Genomic DNA, 22,409 nt, shown 5'->3' on the forward strand with positions numbered 1-22,409 from the left:
TTTTTCATCTTTAATGCTATTGATTCTCACTTTCTCTTGTTTTTTTTTGGTCAATCGGGCCAGTGGAGTGTCTATTTTGTTTATTTTCTCAAAAAACCAACTTTTTGATTTGTTGATTTTATGTATAGTTTTTTTGATTTCTATTTGGTTTATCTCCTCCCTTGTTTTGATGATTTCTTGTTTCCTATTGTGTGTGGGACTCTTCTGCTGCTGTTTTTCCAGATCCTGGAGGTGTGAGGTTAGTTCCTGTATTTGGCGTCTTTCTTGGGCCTTGACATGGGCTCCGATTGCGATGAATCTACCTCGTAGCACTGCTTTGGCGGTGTCCCACAAGTTTTGGAATGTTGTATCAGAGTTTTCATTGGTTTCCATAAATTTTTTGATCTCATCTTTAATTTCTTCTCTGACCCATTGTTCGTTTAATAGCATATTGTTCAATTTCCAAGAGTGCCTATACTTCCTGGGGAGTTTTGAGTTGTTGATTTCCAGTTTCATCCCATGGTGGTCTGAGAGGGTACATGGTATGATACTAATGTTTTGGAAGTTGTTTAGATTCGCTTTATGTCCTATCATGTGGTCGATTCTGGAGAAGGTGCCATGCACCGCTGAGAAGAATGTATAGTCTGTGGCCTTAGGATAAAAAGTTCTATATATGTCTACTAAGTCCAGTTGTTCTATTGTTTGTGTGAGCTCTGTTGTTTCTTTGTTGAGTTTTTGTTTCGTAGACCGGTCCATTGTTGTTAGAGGTGTGTTGAGATCGCCTACAAGAATTGTGCGGGTGTCTATGTCTTCCCTTAAGTCTGTAAGTAATTGCTTTACGTAAGTAGGTGCATTAAGATTCGGTGCATAAACATTAATGATGGTGATTGCTTCTTGATGGATCATTCCTTTCACCAGTATAAAATGGCCTTCCCTGTCTCTTTTGATGTTAGTTAGAATGAAATCTATCTCGTCTGAAATTAGGATAGCTACCCCAGCTTTTTTTTCTCGTCTATTGGCGTGAAATATCTTTTTCCATCCCTTCACTTTCAGTTTCTTTGCATCCTTTCTGGTTAGATGCGTTTCTTGTAGGCAACAGATGGTTGGGTCTTGTTTGATGATCCATTCTATTAATCTCTGTCTTTTGATTGGTGAATTTAGACCATTTGTGTTGAGAGTTAAAATTGAGAGGTTGCAATTTTGCCCTGCCATGTGATTGTGTTGTGTGTGTGTTGTTGCCTATGTAATTGTCTTGTTGGTGCGGCCTTTAGTTTGGAGACCTTCTTATTTGCCAACTTTGTTTGTGATTTGCCTCCTTTTTGTCCGGGACTAGCGCATTTCTAAGGAGACTTTGCAGAGCTGGTTTTGTGTAGACATATTCTTCTAGTTTTTCTTTGCTATTGAAGTATCTGATTTCGTTCTCATATACAAATGAGATCTTTGCTGGGTAGATTATTTTTGGTTGACAGTTGTTTTGTTTCAGGACTTGGAAGATCTTTGTCCATTCTCTCCTTGCTTGTAGGGTCTCTTCGGAGAAGTCAGCAGTGATTCTGATGGGTTTTCCCCTGTATGTGATCTTTTCTCTACTTCGTACTTGTCTCAGGATTCCTTCTTTGTCTTCATTGGAGTAGAACTTGAGCACCGTGTGTCTGGGTGAAGATCTCTTTGGATCATGTCTGTTGGGAGTTCTCTGTCCATCCTGTATGCGGGGTGGGTTCGTGTTCCAAGTGTTTTGGAAGTTTTCCTGTATAATTTCATCGAGCACTGCTTGCATCCCAAATTCTCTTTCTACTCCCTCGGGGAGGCCGATGATCCGAATATTCAATTTTCTAAGGTAATCCTTCATCTCTTGCATCATTTTATTAGTTTTGCTGAGGTTTGTCTCCAGCTGTTTAATTCGCTGGGCACTTTCATTTTGTGTGTCTTCTGTTTCAGAGATCCTTTCCTCTGCCGCATTTATTCTGTTGATGAGGCTTTCAATCTTATTATCTTGGGCATCCAGTTTGGTTTTGATTTGTTGTATTTCGGTGATTATGCGGTTCTGGAGGTCTTCCAGCTTTATGTCCACGTCTCTGAGAGATTTTAGCATTATTTTCATCAATTCCTTTGTTGGTAACACTTCCATGTCTTCATCTCGTATCGTCGATATTGATAATGGCTTTTGGCCCTTGTTTGGTGGGGTGCTGGCTCTTTCATCTGGAGCACAACTCTTTCTGGTGGTTTTTCCCATTGCGTTGGTGTATTCTGGTGAGGCAGATGGGCCCGTGTGTTGAGGGGCTGTCAGGTGCTTTCCTGTAGAGATTGGAGCCTGTAGGCGTGGTGTTGCCGGGCGTGGTAATTTTCAAGGCACCGTTGGTGCGTTCTCAGGGCCCGGGGCTGTAGAGCACCACCTTGGGGGCCCAGTGGATTCCAGGCACACTCTGGGCACCTCTTCTACAGGTGTGACACCCCAGGGCGTGGCGGGATGGAGGCGCTCTCTGGGTGTGCTCCCTTCACGGGAATCCGCAGGGCGTAGAAGGTTTTATGTGCTTTCTCCCTGCGTTCTCCGTGTCAGGGACTGCAGGGTTTTTCAGAGCCCACCTGGTGCGTCTCCCACACACGGGACTGTGGGTGAGGCACTTTCCAGGCGTGGCTCTTATGCAGTGAATCCACCACTCGTGGTGTGTGGGTGTTCAGAGCCCCTGCTCCCGTGTGGCTCCCCCACACAGGCCCTTAGCGGAGGAGTGGCCCAGGCGCCCTGTTATAATGACTTCACGGCGGCAGGTTCGCACCGTGTCAGTTTGGTGCCGGAGTTCTCCTGTCACCTGACACCTGCGCTACGGAGGTGCTGCTGCTGTAGGCGGGGCGCCCAGCCCGCTCGGTGCGGCGTTCAGAGTCCTGGTGGTTTCAAGCACTCACCAGGCAGGATGTGGGGGACTCCAGACCCTCGCCAGCTACCTCTGCGCACCGAGCCGCACTGGTCCCCTCAGCGCAAGAACATCCGATGCGCCTTCCCGGGGCCCCCTCAGCCACCAACACAACACCACTGTACGTAGTTCCACACAGACCCAACAGTTTCGGCCGTCTGCTCCGCGTTCTGAGGCTGTAGCCTCAGCAGGGGGCAAGAAATGCGGAGGCTGCCACGTCAACCCCCAGCTCACCAAACGTCCGGCCGCTGCAGTCTGCCTCCACCGCTGCCGAAGGCCTCCCGCCGGTGACGATCCCCCTGATCTCCCCGCCTCCGAGCTGGCCGCGTCTCCCGTCAGGCCGTTTTCAAGAGTGACTCAGCAGGTCTGGAGTGGGATGTCGGTTTCTCTGCCTTTGCCCTGCTCCGTTCTCGTTGTTCTTCTGAGTTGTGTGGATCTTTTTGGCTCCACACTGTCCCAGGGAGCTTCACGGACCTCTCCCTGCGGTTCCCTGCTGTTCCTCTTTGCTGCTTCTGTAGCGTTCTATCCCTCTCTCACTAGCTGCTCCCTCACAGCCTCCCTCCTACGTCGGCCATCTTCCTCCAGCCCCTGTGCAAAGCTCTTATATCTGAATGTCAGACTTGGAGATTAAAATGTAGGAAGAAATCTCATTAATTATTTATTAAAATACCAGTGTACTTAATTTACACCTTATTTTTTTCTTTTTAAAGATTGATTCATTTTTATTTGAAAGGCAGTTAGAGAGAGGAGAGATATATCCCTCTTTGGCTGGTTCACTCCCCAGATGGCTGCAATGGTTGGAGCTGGGCCTATCTCTAGGTGTGTCTCAAATCCAGAGCCAGAAGTCTTTCCTGGGTCCCCCAAGTGGGTGAAATGGCCCAAGCACCCTGGCCGTCCTTCCTTACCTTCCTGGGCACGCCAGCAGTGACCTGCACCAGAAATACAGCAACTGGGACCCTGACACCAACAAGGGATGCTAGCACTGTAGACAAAGACCCAATCCATTGCATCATAACGGCGGCCCCGACCTTTTTTTAATTTACCTAAACAAGATACAATCCTCGTTCCTTTTGATATGAAATTTTGTAGGTTCAGATTCCAGTGAGTTAAATTTGGAGTGTTTGGAAACATTTGAAACATTTTATGTAAGCAAGCTGTATTTACTAAGGAAATATTTACAACACAGTGCTGCTCTTTAATTCTATAAAACAAGCACATACCCTAATGAAAACAGACCCTGTATCTAGATCAGTAATTTGATGTGTATCTCAGTAAGCATATGACTGTTAACACTGCCTTATGAATGCTTTTCAAGATGAAAGATTTCAAATTGGTCAGGACCGTACATTTCAGGATTATATTCTTACTTCTTGGATGTTCTGATTAACTACAGTATTTATGAGTGAATGTTTCTACAATTAAATGATATAATCATAAAAATAACCACAGCATGGTTTACTAGTGAACTCTAAAATATGCCATTCTGCCATTTTTTGACATTGGAGGACCTGCTTTTTCTTGTAAGATTCTAGCATTTCACTTACTTGTTCAGTATTTGCTCATTACACACACATGCATGTAAGGCACACAGGGTGTAAAAATCAAGACAGCTGGCGTGTAGTTGAGAGGTTTCCCTTAAGTAAGTTATAGCCTGAAAAGTGATTTACATTTGAAAAACTACAATAGATTGTTTCTTTTTTAAAATATTTATTTATTTTTATTGCAAAGTCAGATATACAGAGAAGGAGAGACAAAGATCTTCCATCTGTTGATTCACTCCCCAAGTAACCACAACAGCCAGTGCTGAACCAATCCAAAGCTAGGAGCCTTCCGGGTCTCCTATATGAGTACAGGGTCCCAGGGCTTTGGGCCGGCTTTGACTGCTTTCCCAGGCTACAAGCAGGGAGCTGGATGGGAAGCGGGGCCGCTGAGATTAGAACAGGCGACCCTAATGTGTCCCAGCACGTTCAAGGAGAGGTCTTCAGCTGCTAGGCCACTGCGCCAGGCCCAATAGATTGTTTCTAAAAAGAGAAAATAATAAGGTAACAAAATCTTGTTTATGCTTATGTAAGTTATTGGCATTTAGGTTAGCCTTTACACATTTAACATGGTTTGAATACTTGGGTCTGGTACATTCCTCAGTTTTGTTTACCATCCTTGACTTTGAAATATTGGACTATTTGACTTGATGCCCTTTCTGCCCCTCCCCCTCTTTTCTAACAACCTTTCACCATTCAAGCGAGTTGGTGATAAAGCAGCCTTTTGGTGATCATATTCATGACATGCTGCAGAAGAAATATTACTGTAGCAAAGCTGGAAATTTAACCAACACGTAGGGTGTTTACAGCATTACTCTCTTCTAAGAAATTCATTCTGTTCTTTTTGGTATTGGTAATTCCTTCTACTTAGCAAAGGGCTATTTGTAATTCCAAGTATTCCTAGGATTAGAACACTGTAACTTATGGCTAAAAAGTGAACAGTAGGAAAGTGTACTTTTAAGTTACTGGTCCAAATCTGGACCATACTATCAGAAATTAAATGGGACATGCTACTGCAGGATTCAGGGGGCAGGTGAATTGAGTAGGTTTTATGATTGGGAGATATTTGTAAGTCCTCCTTAGCAAAGATAGAGCCTTGGTTTTGTTGTTGTTGTTGTTTTGTTTTGTTTTTAACTTGGCAGTGTTTGCTCCAGTCCTGCTAACTTTGCCTGGGGACTGGTGATTTAAGCCCCTGGCCTTCGTTTCCTCATTTGTAAAATAGAACTTATGTTACTGTGAGAACAAAGTAAGCTTGCTTATAACAGCCAGAGCATGATGCCTGTATCTAAGAGATGCTCAGTAGAAGTTCATTTTCTTCCCTAGTTTTAGCTCTGCACAGATAGAGTGAGAATTATGATGAGTCATTCTCATGTTTTTCCAATATCTATTTTTAATGTGGAAAATGGGGTGGGTGTTTAGCCTAGTGACTAACATGCTGAATTGCCCATATTCCATGTCAAAATTCCAGGGTTCAAATCCCAGTCCTACAATTTCAGCTTCCTGCTAATAAATCCTGTGAGGCACTAGTGGAGGATCAGGTATTTTGGGGATACCCAGATTTGAGCCTGGCTCTTGGCTTTATTCCAGTTCAACCATTGCACGTATTTGGGGAGTGAACCAGCAGATGGGAGCTTATTTTGTCTCTCTGCTTCTCAAATAAATAAAATGGATAAGCAAATAATTTAAACATTTTTTAAAATAAAGTTATATAGATCATTTAAATAAATGTTTCATGAAAGAGAAAATGAATCAAAACCATTGTGTTGTTTAGCCTTTCATTATAAACTTTTTTCTTAGTCATTTCTATTTTAAAATCTACCTCTGGAATTATGTCAAACAGTAACTTTCTTTTTTTTTTTTTTTTCTTATTAATAAATTTTATTTTGACATTCTTTACATAGTTAATTAGGGTAAGAAGGTTCAAGGGCTACAGGAAAGTGGATAATACTAGTATGTTTTCCATATTGTTAGCTTCATATTCAAAGGGGGGTATTTAAGGGAAAAGCCCACCCAATTTCCCACCCTCCCCAGGTCCCGGATATAGGGCATGCTCTGAGGTTCTTGCTCAAGTGGTCTTGATATTGCCACAGTTATGAATCACTGTCAATCTTGCCACTCCAAGCACTATGAGATCTTTGAAAAATCCACTGATTGACATAGTCCATCATAGCTGAGATGGTTGGTTGACCTGTTCTGTCTTCTCTCTTTTCTTCGTTAGGGTTCTGAGTCCAGCATTTAGATTAGGAAGATCTCCAAAGAAACTTCTTGTATGTGCTAACAAGTACAGGGCCTGGCACCGTCCATCGCTCCAATCAGCTGGTGGTTGCAATTCCTGGGTTGGTTCTGTTTTCACTCCCGACTTCCACTGGAACCAATGGGTGTTGCAGTCCAGCCTGGTTCTGCCCAGCACATACTTGGCCCTCACATAAACCAGCAGGAGCTGTAGCCTAGGTTGGAGCGACCCACAATAACCCCAACCAGGCCCACCCCCTACCCTGGTTTGCCAGTAAGTGTAGCAGTAATCCAGTCTGTCCCACATCCCATTCCACCCCAGCCGCTGTCTTAGTTTTATGTCCTCCCATGGAAGTGGTAACCCAAGAGGGATGAGCCCACTATTTCCCTCCCAGGCCTCTCCCACTCCCAGATTCCAGTTGATGCTGCCCAAACAAACCTCGCCCACTTTAATTTTGTTTGCACCAGTAGGAATAATCCGCCCAGCCTGGCCTTTCCCTGATCTAGTCCACATGAGGCGCACAGGTGTGGTAGCTCTGCCTAGTCTGGTCTGCCCCCATCCCAGCCCATGCTCTCCTGTGGAAGTAGCTGTCCAGCAAAGGAACCCTCCCTTATTCCCCTGCCGGCTCTGCCCACTTCCTTTCTTGTTCTCAGGCTGGTTGGGCGCTGCGATCCCTTCCGGTACAGGCAACCTCACCTCGGCATTCCATAATGTGCACTAGTCTTTGTTGCGACCAACCCTAGGTCGACCCACACTGGTGCCTGGATTTGCCAGTGGATGATGTGGACAGATTCAGCCTGGTCTTGCCCCCACGTCAGCCAATTGTATGCCAGTGGGTAGCTTTCCATGGCCTTTTCTGGGCTGTTTCCTATCATGTTTCTTGCGTTTACCTGCTGGGTCTGTGCCCTGCCAGAGGAGTTGCCCAGGCTCCTCCATCAGAACCTCTCCCAATGCCAGGTTTCACGCTTACCAGTGGGTCCATGAGCCAACCCTACTCAGTCCACCTCCTGTCATAGCAGGAACTGTGGCTTTTCCTGACTGGCCTTCAACCCAATCTGGTTCTTGCTGTTGGATGTTCCAGCCCAGACATGGTTTGCCCATACCCACGTATGGCTCACACATGGCTCAGTAGGGGTTTGAGACCCTGCCTAGTCCATCCCACATCTGCCCTGGTCCTCCAGAACACCAGGGGGAGTCGGGGTCCGGCCCAGTTCGGTGCATTCAATCCCAGTCCACACTTGTGCCAAGGGAGACTACAACTGTTTCCAGATCAGAACGCAGCCCCCTTCCAGGCCACGCGCCTCTTGGTGGGAACCTCAGCCCAGCTAGGGTTGTCCCCTTTGCTCCCCAACCGGGTCTGTTCCCAGCCATAGATCACATGCCTGCCAATGGATGCTCTGACTCAGCTTCTAGGCATATTTATTGTAAAGGCACACTACCTCATTCCATATTTCAATATGAATGTAGAGAGGTGAGTACTAGAAACCCATTAACCACAGACAGTGTGGGTGTTCTCTAGAAGAAGCCTTCACTTCAATAGTCAAAACTCCTTGTCATTTTGGTAAGAGACCTGTGAGGTTGTTTGGGTCAGAGTTTATCTGCTTTGGGCATTGTTTGAGCAGAATCTTTGTGGGAAGATTGTTTTAGGAGAGGTAAACAATAAGATGAAACCAGATCTAGAATCTTTCAAGCTGCAAGGAATTTCAAAATTCAATTATTTCATGCATTTGCTCAAGGCAGCGCGAAATATGTGTGTGACTATACCAAAAACTTTTAACATTGTTTCTTTAAAAAAAAAAAGTTAACAATTCCATCCATTCCCCAAATGCTCTCAGAAGTTGAGGTTGAAGCTAGGAGGCATGAAGAAAATGCAGGTCTTTGATGGGGTGGTGGGAATCCAGTAACTAGAGCCCTCGTCACTGCTCACGGGCCTGTGGGATGCAGGCTTCCTAACTGCTAAGTCAGTTTTTCCTTTTTAATAACTCTTTATTATGGAAGAACTTTTGTAATGTAAAAAGGATAGCAACAATGGGTCTCCTCTTGTCCTCTAGCTTTAGCACCCCTTTGACAAGCTTCTCTTTATACTTTTGAAAATACTTAGAAAAACAAAAATCTGTGCCATATCCAAATGACTGAAAACTATATCGGAAAGCAACAGTTCCTTTTTAACTTTTAAAAATGTATTCTTATTATTTAATGTGTTTGATAGGTAGAGAGAACCATCTGCCATCCCTTGGTAACACTCACATGCCCGCAGCAGCCAGAGCTGGCCCATATCAAACCCAGGAAGTAATCTTCCCTTACTGCCTCACACAGTGTGCATGAGCAGGGAGTTGGAATCAAGACGAGCCAGGATTCACACTGAGGCACTCTGTTACGGGCTGCAGGCATGACAAGTGGTGTCCTACTGCTTTGCCAAATCCCTGTCCTCCTGTTCTTGAAGGTAGAAACTAAATAGATGAAAAAAAAAAATTGTTGTTTTACCAACAGTTTAAGAGAGTAAAGAGCGCTTTTATGAGGCACTGTAAGCTGATTATAAATACTGTGAAGTAAGAATTCGCTTGCTTCCCACTTTCTCGGCAAAGTCCACCCATGTTTCTTTACTGTTTTATCAGAAAGAACAGATTTTTAAGTGACACTTGCAAATTTGGAGTGTGAACTCACAGATGTTCAGAATGACCCAGAAACACCAAAAACAGATTCCTCATCTGCTTTTTATATCATTATGATTGTTCACTTTCATTCTCTGTAATTTTCAGGCACAGCTGACTATTATTTGTGCTGGATGGTATCTATCCCTTACTATCCATGTTTCTGTGTAGAATCCTTATTAATGCCTTGAATTTTGAATTAGGCTGCTTACAATAGTGGTGGTGTTCTTCCTCCCTCTAATTAACTGAAAGGTCTTCTTGGCATGTGAAGATAAAACATGAAATAACCACCAACTAACAGTGAAACTCAGATACTAGAAGGGAGCACATGCGTGGTTCATGTGGTATCTTTGCCATCCTGTGCCTGCCTTGATTAGTTTCCATGTGTTGTTCTGGAATCTACCACTATAAGGAGTAGGTTGGAGAACTGGAATTCTTGCACCATAGTCCCACTGACATGGGAGTCAATGTTCTCTGTTGTGAGGAGCTGTTCCTTGCATTGAAGGACACTAGCATTGCCTTGGCCTCTACCCGCCAGATGCTGGTTGTAGCCTCCTCGTCTTCACCCTTACCAACTGTTCTTGGTTGTCACAAGCAGAAATTCATGGACATGGTCAACATTTCTTTGAAGTGTAAAACTGCCTGTGAATGGAGCCATTGTCTTACACAGTTAGGTGTACGCTATATGTACATTCATATGTATATCACCTACTATTCTGTTCACCATGTAACACTTCAGTTAGCTTCCTTGGGGATAAAAATGAATTGTTCTCTTTCATGGTAAGGCCCATTTTTCTGTGCACTACCAATTAACAAGTAGATTTTTGGAGACTGACTAAATAACTGTTTTTCCTTTTTGTCCAACGCATTTTAATATTGATTTTTTTTTTAACCAAAATGGTAATGTGTCCCTTTTTCTTCTTTTCTTTTTTGATACTGGTGTGCAGTTAGGTATATGGCAACTGGTATTTTGGTAACACAGTGGCTTATTTTCTTATAAAAGACATTGCTTATTGTGCAGTGCTTTAACCTTTCCTTTAAAAACTCATGATACTTAGATGCTTCTGGTTAACAAAAATTCCTATTGAGACTGGAAGATTCTGTTTGCTGACCCTACCCTTCCTCCTCCCACAAAAAGAAAGAAAGAAGAAAACATCAACCCTTAAATTACTCCAAGTCCTAAGGCAGTTTTCCCAGAACAAATGTTCATTTTGACTTTCCTTCTCGTTAAGACCCAGCTTTGTTGACGGCGCTAGCTTGAATGGCTGGCTGTTCCTTTTCCTTGAGAATTGGGTACAGCTTTAATTGCATACCCACTATCCACGAAGGTGAGGACCATTCTGAAAAGAAGTTTTATTTCTAATGAGTTCTTATAAAAATAAATACTGAAAATAGTTGTTATGAAAAATGTCTATATAGTTTCAAAACCAAAAATACTGCTTTGAAAATGTAAGTTCTATAACTAACATGGTAGTGTTCGGTACAGTATTAGGAATGATCCCTAATTTTCTCATTCCCCCAATGGGTATAGTAAAAGCCTTTCCTCTGTAGGGTTGGAGGAGAAATGAGAGACTCTACTGAAAATATTAGAAAAAGTAGTATCTGGCCCATAATAAATGGTCAGTAAGTGCTTCATTTTCACTTTGTAATTCTTTTTCATAATCAGGAGAAGTCCTTGTATGAAGTCACTTCAAAAAACATTAATGTAAAAATGGAGTAGAAAATGATTCTGGTGCAAGAACATTTTGAAATCAATTCATAATGTTTTCCTAGTACACCATATATCATAAACTTATGCATGGAATTGTAAAACTATTTATATCAAAATAAAATTTTTTTACTGCCATTTTCCATGAATTTTTTACGGTACCCATATTTATTCCTGTTAATCTCTTTCGGGGCTCCTGCCTTCATTCTCAAATTTACCTTGTCGTTTTCTAATGTATTTCCTGAATTCATTATTTTTATCAGACATACGAAAACATCTGAATGGGACTATCTCTACAGGTATATTAGTCTGGTATAGGCATGTCCAACTTTTACATTTATATATTTATAGAATTATGACAAAATTTAAATCCAACTGAGAGCTTCACATGTAGGATGTGAGAAATCATCTTCTCAACTTAGTTTTTTTCTGTGATGAGAAAAAAAACTACTATCTACCTCCAAAAGGATATTTTTTTCATTCATTTGTGCTTGCTGTTTACTTCCCCTCTAACATGTAAATGTATGATATGATTTCATCTTTAAATGTTAAACCTCCCCTGAGGAAAGTGCACAGGCAAAAATTCGTATACGATTTGTGAGATGTACAGTTTCCCTAATGCCCAGTTGGAATATCAGTGACTGAACTCACTTGGAAGTGACAGAGTTCATTAATGTCTTTGTCTCCTACTCCTGCTTGGAAGAGTCCCATGCTTATTTCTTATCTTTCACTCATTTGTTGTCACTCTCATCTCTGATATTAACATTAGCCAAGTAGAAAAAGACAGAAGGATGCTGAATGTGTCCCTGCTTGCTCCCCTCATTTGCTTCTTGTTTTCAGGATGATATTAACTCTTTTCCAAATAGATGAACAATGTGAAGTTATCTTTTGGGATGAAAGCAACCTTTCCAATATGACAGTACCAGAACATTATCTTCTTATTATTTCCTATGTTCCAAATGCATTTCATGAACTTCTATCCCTTAAACCCATCTACCAAAGCAATCTTTAAGTCAAGAATGTCCAAGATCCTGTTTTACACATAGAAACCTAAGGTTCAGAAGTTTTAAGCACCTTGCTCTGGATTTGAACTTAAATCTAAGATCCAGCCAGATATTTAAAACACTAAACTGTCTCCACTTCACTCTGACTGTGGGCCCTGTTACTTTGTGTGCTTTTCAGAGATCAACAGGGTATTGTACAGCGGTATATATTATTTGTTATAACTTCTTTATGGCAGTATGAGGTAATAGTATTGTATAGAAAACCCTTTTAAAGTATAAACTGGTTTCATTGTTTAGTTGTGTTTTTTTTAAGAGTTCAGAAACAGAGAATGAAAAATAGGCAGAGAAAATTGCGATCTGCTGATTCACTCCCCAAGTGCTCAAAATGGTCAGGGCTGTGCCAGAACCAAAAGCAGGAGGTGACAGGAAGCTCAGCGGGGTCTGCCACGATGGTGACAGCAAACCTGTTACTTGAGCCACCACTGTCTCCCAGGATGTGCACTAGCAGGAAGCTGAAATCGTGAATCCATGCTGAGAACTTCACTTAAACATTCTGAAGCAAGGATGCAGGTTTCTGTGGTGGTGTGTTAACCATGAAGCCAAATGCCCACTCCTATTGCTGTTTTAAAATGAGATTAAATGCAAGCCAAGAAACCATAGATAGTATCTGGTGGCATATAATCTCATATCCAACTGCATCTTAGTATTTTATTCAAGCCACCACATGATATCTCATAAGAGAAATCTTCCAAAACGTTGGTGGAAAAAAATACACATCATGTACAAACTCTGTACAGATTATAAATTCTTGTTGCACCAAACATAAGTTCACCTTTTGCTTCCACTCTGAAGCCAACTTTCAGCAGTTCCCTTGTAGGTTTGGCTATATGTACCCTCTGTCCACATCAGCCCCAGAATGATGTTATCAAAACAGTCATCAGATCATATCATTTTTCTATATATATATTAAAAACCTCTCTAAAGCCTCATTGTAAGTAACAGGGAAGAAAAACCACATTGCTTTCTGAGACCTCCAGAATTATCCCACATCTGGACCTCAAGACCTGGGATGCTAGAGCTATTCTTGTGCCTCCAATGTGCCATGGTCTTTCCCAACTCAGGGTGTAAGCTCCTCTTCTGGACTCACTATTGTGGCTTCTTGTCATCGTTCAGATTCCAGCCAGAGTGTCACCCCAGGAACAGGAGCCTTTTCTTCCTGCAGCTTTCTGTTCTGGGTTGGTTGGTTGGTTGGTTGGTTGGTTGGTTTGTGTGCATTTTCACTAATTGCTCTATGGGCTTCGCATTTCCTTCTTGTTTACGTTGCTTTATGTTTGTCTCTGCTTTCCCATCTTTGATGTTCATGGGATGTGGGGCTTTGCTGCACTTACCAGAGGAGTATTTGCTGGTACTGGTGGAATGTGTGACCCGATAAATGGTGGGGACAGTTCTGAAGGGCTGTCAGTGCAGTGCACCGCTGCTGTTGCCGATAAGGCTTCATTCCTGTGTGGAGGTTCAGCATCACAAAATCTGTAAAGCAGATCTTAGGACTTGCCCAAAACAATGCAGTTCTTCAGAATTCAAGAGGGACCCCCCTGAGTCTCATGACAGAGACCCTAAAGTCTGTGTGTTAATGGGGAGGAAGCTTTTTGCCAGTTTTCAGTTCATGTGGACTTGACCTTCAAGCCAGGAGCCTTCAGCTCCCTTCTCTGACTGGGGGCCGTCTGACTGACCTTTTGATAAGCCCCAGGGGCAATGTTTTCATCGCTGACAAACTTGGCCACTGCCAGTTTCTTCAGAGTGTAGGTCCTTATGTAAAGGGAGTTGAGCTGCCTGGGCCGTAATGATCTCTAATACCCGATAAACTGCAAACAATGAGGGCATTTTAGGGGGGAAATGCTGAAACAAAAAGACGTCTGCAGTTCTGAGGCAGTGCTAAACTGGGGCACATGGAAAAGTTCTAGCACGTGGAATGCTGCACTTGCAACTCCCATGGGGGCAGGGGGGAACTGGACCATCCTGACAATGGGCTATTATAAGGGCCCCACTGAACCACGTAATCATAGCCCTTTGCAAAACCATAAAAATGTCCCAAATATTGTACAAATGTAAACTATCTGCACTTGCATGTCAGACTAAAAATTTCACAAATAACAGGATCCTCTTAATCTGAGCAAATATTTCAGTGAAACGAGGAGAAATTTCACCAGGGTGTAAGAATTCCATGGATGCATTTATTGTTGATCAAATTTTCCCTGAAGAAATTCTGATTCAGTATATCTTTATTTACTCATATCTGTCACTTTTTTATTGGATTTTAGTTTTTCTGTTATAAAGTTAGTACAATATACATTACGGGAAATACAGAAAAGAACAAAGAAAATAAGCCCCATAGTTTTATCGTTCAGGGATAGTGATTGTTAAGACTTTAGTGAATGATTTATCATGAATCCTTTTTGTTGTTGTTGTTTAAATTTTCCCTATGGCAGCATTTGAAAACCAATTTAGGGTAGTAGTGTATGTAGTGTTTTTAACTTGCTCTGTGTTCCTACTTACACTGAGAACTTTGTCGTGAAATAATTTTTATAAACAATTTTAATGGCAGGATAGTATCCGTCTAAATGTTTTGTTTCTCCAGTGGGGGCTGTTTGGTCCTTCTCAGGAGGCATTTGTCAGTGATGTGAGATATTTTTGACCATCCTAAGTGGGGTGGGGGGTCGGAGGCTGTAGGTGGGAGGCCTGATATACTGCTGAACTTCCCACAGTGCACATATCATCCCTTAGGACACAGAATGAAGCACTGGGCTCCAGTGCTGGGATGCGCAGGGCTTAAGATTCAGACTGTATGGCTACCTCACAAGTAATGCATTGGCTGTTGGTAGATACTTATTTCCAGTGTTTTTGGTACTGGAATGTGATGGTGGGAAACTTTTTCTGTAAAATGGCTAGCTGGTAAATACTTCAGGCTGTGGGGACAATACTCTGCTCTTACACTATTACAGCCTGGAAGCAGAGACTATGGAAGTGAAGGGCGTGATTGTGTCCTATAAATATTTTTATAAATAGGCAGAATATGTGCTAGGATAGTACGCCTACTCTTGTTTTACTAGAGTTCTGGTGAACGTCCTTGCACCCAACTCTGTGCCTCTGTATGTGAAGATCTCCTTAGAAAAGTTTTTGAAAAGCCCAGTTGCAGGCCTGGTGTGGCACAATAGCCTAATGGCTAAAGTCCTAGCTTTGCAGCTTTGGGATCCCATATGGATGTCCGTTCCTGTCCAACTGCTCCACTTCCCACCCAGCTCCCTGCTTGTGGCCCGGAAAAGCAGTCGAGGACGGCCCAAAGCCTTGGGACCCTGCACCCATGTGGGAGACCTGGAAGAAGCTCCTGGATCCTGGCTTCAGATCGGCTCAGCTCTGGATGTTTCAGCTGCTTGGGGAGTGAACCAGCAGACTGAAGATCTTTCTCTCTGTCCCTCCTTCTCTGTAAATCTGTCTTCCCGATAAAAATAAAAAATAAATCTTAAAAAAAATGCAGTTACTGGATGGACACACATATACCTTTAACAAGTTTGTATCAGTTTATTTTTATGTTAAGTTCCTATCAAACTGTTTGTTGTCTCACATGAGATTGTTTATATAACATGGTTTTCTGATCATGCTTGTATTGTTGTCATTCCATCATACTTGGAAGCACCTTCAAGGATTTAATGTGTGAAAGGATAAGGCAGGAGTGACAAATAAATATATTTTTAAAAGATTTATTAATTTTTATTGCAACATCAGATATACAAAGAGGAAGAGAGACAGCAAGGAAGATCTTCCATCCGTTGATTCACTCCCCAAGCAGCCGCAAGGGCCGGAGCTTAGCTGATCTGAAGCCAGGAGCCTGGAGATTCATCTGGGTCTCCCATGTAGGTGCAGGAACTCAAGGCTTTGGGCCATCCTTGACTACTTTCCCAGGCTACAAGCAAGGAGCTGAATGGGAAGTTGGGCCACCAGGACTAGAACCAGTACCGATATGGGATCCCAGCAAATTTGAGGCAAGGACTTTAACTACAAGGCTAACACATAAATACATTTTTAAAAAATTATTTACTTATTTATTTGGTTGGCAAAGAAAGATTTATTCTTCCATCTATTGGTTCATTCAACAATTGCCATATTAGCACTTGCCTGAAGCCCCATCTGAGTCTCTCACATAGGAGACAGGGGCCCAAGTACTTGGACCATCTTGCACTGCCTTCCCAGGGAGCTGGAAGTAGAGCAGGCACGACTCTACCTATGCTCACATGGAATGCTGGCTTCGCAGGCAGCAGCTTAACACCCTAGCATAAGAGATCAGACAGATTAGTGAAGGAAGCAGGAGAGTTGCCAGTGTGAGAATAAAGAGTGGTGGGGATGTGGAGTACAGAAAAGTCAGTGCCTCCTCCAGAGAGGGAGCTACAGCTTAGCTTTTTATCAGTTTATTTTTTACAAACTACTAACCCAAGGCTGTTACTAGATCTCCTAATACATCCCGAGGAGCAAAGGATATAGATTTTGTTGTGAAAACTTTAATGTTTTAATTTTTGTTGACAGATTTTCAGAATATTAAATATTGTATAGGACAGCAAGACATACCTGTGATCTGGGACCCCAATTGACAGCCTGGCATCCTTTACCTGTGACTTGTTGAGGTATCTGCAGCAAGACATTAAAGCAAGTCATCAGGGTTCTGGTCTATTAGAAGGAAGCTGGATCAGAAGCACAGAGAAGCTGAGACTGAAACCATTACCAAGACGTGGGCTGTGGGCAATCCAAACTATGGTTTAATATCTGCCATGTCACAGTTCTTGCCCATTGACATGGATTTCTTCAGCTTCATGCCCAAAGATTCAGATTCATTAGCTCTGGATTCAGTCCCAAAGATATACATTTCGATATTATTCAATGGTATTGTGAATACTGTTGCCATAATAGGGACTTAAAAACCATTATAAGTTGTTGCTGTTTTCTCTTAAAAATAAATAGGGTGCTATTGCAAAATTTTCTTTATTTTATATTTTGCAATGGAATAATATGGGCTGACATATATTGTAAGGATCTCTGTCCATCTTGTTGAAAATAGACTATTCAAGCACCACCACAGAAACAAAAGATTCAGGAAACATTTAATCTAAATGAGAAATGATGATGGTTTGGATCACAGGAGATGATAACAGTAGAGGCTGAAAATTAATCAGATGTGTTTTGAAGATGAAAACAACACTTCCTGGTAGATTGGATATAGACTATGAGATCAAGGGTGGAGTTAACAATGGCCAAAAGATACAACTAAGTAACTAGACTGAGTTATACAGAGACTGTTTAAAAAAAAAAAAAAAGATTTGTTGACTTATTTGAATGGCAGAGTTACAGAGAGAAAAGTAGAGACACACGAGAGAGAGAGAGAGAGAGAGAGAGAGAGAGAGAGAGAGAGATTGTCCATTTAATGATTCACTCTTCAAATGACTGCAATAGCCGTGAGTGGGCTAAGCCAAAGCCAGAAGCCTGGAATTCCATCCAGGCCTCTAACATGGGAGGCAGAGGCCCAAATATTTGGGACATCCTCTGCTGCTCTCCAAGGTGTGTTAGCAAGGAGCCGGGTTGGAAGTAGAGCCCCTGGAGTCCAATTTTGTACCTATAAAATTTGGCAATTTAACGTATTCCAGCCTAACAGAAAAATAGCAAAATGTTGGGTTGCAGAATTCTGTAGTGTGACCTGACTCTGACATGCTGATGAACATGCTGCCTGAGCTGCTCCAAATGGTGCTGTCAAGGAGATAGGCAGAGATGAGTCTGGAGCTTAGGCCAGGTATGGGCCAGGCTAATCCAGGGGACTGGGTTGGTAGATTGCCAGAGCTGGCAAAATAGATGAAATCCCTTTTGGAGACTTGAGTTTCTGTAACATTAAAGAGAAGGAGGAGAAAACCAGCAGAAGAGACTGGGAAATAAAGATAGGAGGAAAACTAGGAAAGAATGCTAAAATGGAAGCCAAGTGAGGGACATGGATTAAAGAGCCCAAAGGAAGTGGTCAGCATTTCCTGAGAAAAGCCAGAGAACAGCTATTTTAGGCCCTAGAGGCCATGGGCGCTCTGTTTCTAGCTCTACGTTTTAGCAAGGAAGCAGCCATGCACAATATGTAAACTAAGGGTATGACTGTGTTCTAATAAAAATGTACTTACTGACATTGAAATTTCAATTTCATACAGTTTCCATGTGTAATGAAATATCATTCTTCTTTTGATTTTTTTTCTACTATCTAAACATGCCAAATCCATTCTTAGACTATAACCCATACACAATGGCAGAAGAAGCAGGCTAGTCAAATAGGCAGTGTCCTGGTATGGAGCTAAGGCCTTGGACTTATCAACTTAGTTCATTTTTTACCTTCCTATACTTAAGTATATTTCATTTTTGCTACTTGTTTGCAACTGACTTTGTGTCTTCTGTCTTAAAACAGAATTCATATCTTTGTTATCTTTATTTTTGGTTAAAGATATCTGTGTACAGGTTGTACAAAAAACAGGATTATGTGTTCTAGCACATATGTTCTGGGCTGTGTTTTCTTCTGTGGTAACATAATTATGCAATTTAAAGAACCCTAACACTGATCCAGTGTCACTTGTGTAAGACCTTGCCTACTTTTTTGAAGCTGTTTTACCTCATTCTGATCCTTCACCCCAGGGATTAGGATTGCACCGTTGACTTTCTCTGTACATTGACATTTTTAGAAAGTACAGGGTAGGGATTTGCTTGACATCCCACATGTCTGTCTGCCTGTGTCTGCCTTCAGATAAACTAAAAATAAATTTAAAAAATAGGATGGAAGGGATTGTAGTAGAGTAATGGTGATAGATAGTGACAGATTGGCTGAGACCCCCTTTAATTTCCTTCAAACACACTGGCAAAGGCACAGTGCCTTCTTGAACACAAGATAAGAAATCTGAAAGCTTTGTCAAACTCTTAATACAGTTGAATCAAGATCAAGCTAAAGGCCTGTGGAAATCTTCCCTCAGTTTTATTCAAATTCTATTCTACAAATTGATTAATAGAGCTAATGTGCATGTTGAAGTGGGCCTTCCCTGCTGCCTTAATAAATTTTGTTGGCAACAAAGACGCCAACTACCATCTTTTTTTTTTTTAAGAAAAGATTTATTTAATTTTTATTGGAAAGTCAGATATACAGAGAGAAAAAGAGAGAGGAAGATCTTCTGTCTGCTAATACATTGCCCAAGTGGCCGCAATGGCTGGAGCTGAGCCTAGAGACTTTTCTGTGTCTCCCACATGGGTGCAGGGTCCCAAGGCTTTGGACCATCCTTGACTGCTTTCCCAGGCCACAAGGAGGGAGCTGGATAGGAAGTAGAACTTCTGGAATTAGAACCAGTGCCTATATGGGATCCTGGCACATGCAAGGTGAGGTCTTTAGCCACTAGGCTACTGCACTGGGCCCTACAACCGCCACCTTATCCTGACAGGTGTACTCCAGGATCTCTTTAGAATGAAACTGATGGAAAAGAACCTGCTAGTGTCACTCTGGAAGAGGCCACACTACAATGTGACAGGAAGTGTGCCTTTCCAATTCTGCTACTGTCAAGATCTGAGTGAATAAAAAAACAGAAAAATATAGGAGCAGAAAAAAAAAATGCTTCAAAGCCTTTGGATTTTTTGTACTTTGATCAGATAGCTAATATTTATTTTATAAAAATGTAAATGATAGTGATAGATACATACTTTGATAGTGGATAGAGCATCTTCATTTTGTGGCCTATGTCTCAAACGCTCAACAATATGCATCTTTTGTTGTCTGGATTCTTTAACGTGGATAATTGAGCCGAGTTTTAGGACATGGCATAATAATCAGGAGATCAGAAGATGTTCCTGTCCTCCTTAATGCAATATAGACATTCTTACTTGCATGATTTTTGGTTATTTAAAAATTAATGAAAATAAGATCGTTAAAGAGCCATGAATCAAGATAGCTCAGGACAGAAAATTTCATTTATTGGGCTTTTGAAATTGTCGAAGAGCCTTACAGTGCTATGAAGGAGTTGGGACAGGGTTCATTTCTTTTTCCAGCATCTTCTACAGAAGCAGAGCACAAGGAGGTTCTCTCATGGACATCACCTAGAGTGGTGAGTGACAGCATCAGGTTTGAATCAGAGGTCTAACCAGGCTGTAGATGAGTGTTTCTGGAAATGTTATCAGGGGTCCTGGGAGTCTCCAAGACCCTTTCAGATTTTGGGTTCCTGGCTAATCTGCCAAGTAAGTTGTCATGTTCATGGTCACTCAAACACCAGGAAATGTCTGTGTTTGACTATTAGCCTCTCAGAAGGTGAACTTTTCCTTGAAACCTAGGCCATCCCTCAGGAATTGTAAATATGTAGAATATGCACATGGACCCTGGGTACATTGATCTGACTTATACTTTGAAAAAAACAGGACACTGGGTGTCCAAATTTGGAACTTAGAGTACTTCACTTAGAAAAACAAAACAAAACAAAGCAAAACAAAACAGCACAAAACCTCAGTGGTAGGCATTTGACCTGGCAGTTAAGACTCAGGCTAAGACGTTTGCTTCCCAGTGCAGTGACTGGGTGGGATTCCCAGCTCCAGCCTCTGAATCCAGCTTCTTGCCAGGGTAGTTCTCTGGGAGGCAACAAGTAATGGCTCAGATGGCTGGGTCCTTGTGTAAGCCTGCTTCTGGTTCCAGTCCTGGCCCATGCCCTAGCTGGGACAGACATCGGAACACTGGGCCACCAAATGGTGTCTGTCTGTACTTTGTCTGGCTCCGTTTCTCTCTGCCTGTTGAATTAAAAAAAAAAAAAGTTTAGATTGCCAGTTATCCTTGAAAACTAGGTGGACAGTTGCCTTGTATTCCCACCTGGCCACAATCAACTGCCACTTTCATCTGCTGCTCCTTTAAGATGTGAGGTGTGTCTTCTCATTGGCCACAGCTGTACTACTTTTGCCTTACCTTGCAGTGTAAGTCCCTCCTTTATGTTATCTGTTTGAAGTATTTGGCATGGAAACAGCTGGAGATGTTCTGTCTACTGCAGAGCATTTAGAGGCCATCTGCTTTCAACCTGCTTGAAAACTGTAAAAACAGTAAAAGAGCAAAATGCACCCATTCTGCCAGCCAAACCTGGATATTGTGAATTTCTCACTGACAAAACTGTTGGAGAGCAGCTTGCTTCCTTCTTTGCTTACTAACCCATGAAATTCTGATTCATTAAAGAATGAGAATCTGCCTCTGAATTAACATTTATTTTTAAATGTGCAGCCCTTTCTTTTTTAAGCGAGATAGTGAAATGAGCACATTGCACTCACTGCCCTCATTTTATGTTTATTTTAGTAATGCCTATTGTCTTCATCATTATCATGTCTGGACCCTTCATGGAACCTAAAAATGTCTCTGAGAGCCTCTGTGTGCATGACCCGCCAGCATTTAAGGCGATTTCAGATTGTTGACCAGGAGGACTTAGTTTCCTGGGCATTTAGATAAAATTATTGAAATTGTTGAATCGAATTTCTATCGAATTTTTATGCCTAATAGAACATCTCCAGAATATCAGATAGATGTATATGTGTGTATGTATGTATGTATATGTGTATGGATGTATGTATATATATACATAAATACCTTTTTCTTCTTTTGTCTGATCCAAGTTACATAAAACATACAGAAAACAGATTTATTCATGGTACATATTCTGCATTTACACATTGCTTAGTGTATGAGTAAAATAGTGAATGAGTAAATATGTAAATATGGCAATTGTATATATGAGAATTCATCTTCTCTAGCCTCCCAAATTATTAGGAGATTTTTAATAAAATATTTCATTTCTGATTTTCATATACATGTGGTTGCAGTTTTGTTTTGTTTGTACATGTGTGTTCCATCCTCTGTTTAGGGTAGCGTCCCTCTTCCTGATGTGAGATCAGTAGGCAAGTTACATATCTACCCAACTAAGAATGAGGTAGACATTTGGCCAAAGATGCAGGATGAGGCTGTTGAACTCAAAAGTTCATCAAAGAATCTTTTCTATACCAAAATACAATCTTCCTGTAGTCAAAGTGTCAGAGCTCTCTGGCCATTAGACAAATCTCATGTGCAACATTGGCTTTTAGGCAATGTCTCCTTTAAAGGGGGCACCCAGCTCTTAACCTATTGCTGAAAGAGAAATGCCATTGTCTATTAATACTACTGGAACTAAAGATGAATAGTGAATCGGCCTTGATCTGACAGTGAGTTTGACTTTGATAGCTCATCACTTAAAAAGGTTCTTTTATATTTATGAAAAAAAGCATGACGTCAAGCCAGGGGAAAAAATTGATACCAATATTTAAGACCAAATTTGTAAGGCTTACA

The 22,409-nt window shown here is 41.8% G+C and overlaps 1 protein-coding gene across 7 annotated transcripts in view; it reads left to right on the forward strand.

The window, feature by feature from the left end:
- The window catches only part of MITF (melanocyte inducing transcription factor), a 221,100-nt gene that overhangs the window by 168,863 nt on the left and 29,828 nt on the right, over positions 1-22,409 (forward strand). The window lies entirely within an intron of this gene.

The sequence above is a fragment of the Ochotona curzoniae genome, unplaced genomic scaffold (genome assembly GCF_017591425.1).
Source record: "Ochotona curzoniae isolate NIBS_2020 unplaced genomic scaffold, NIBS_Ocur_1.0 contig_908, whole genome shotgun sequence".
Taxonomy (NCBI): domain Eukaryota; kingdom Metazoa; phylum Chordata; class Mammalia; order Lagomorpha; family Ochotonidae; genus Ochotona; species Ochotona curzoniae.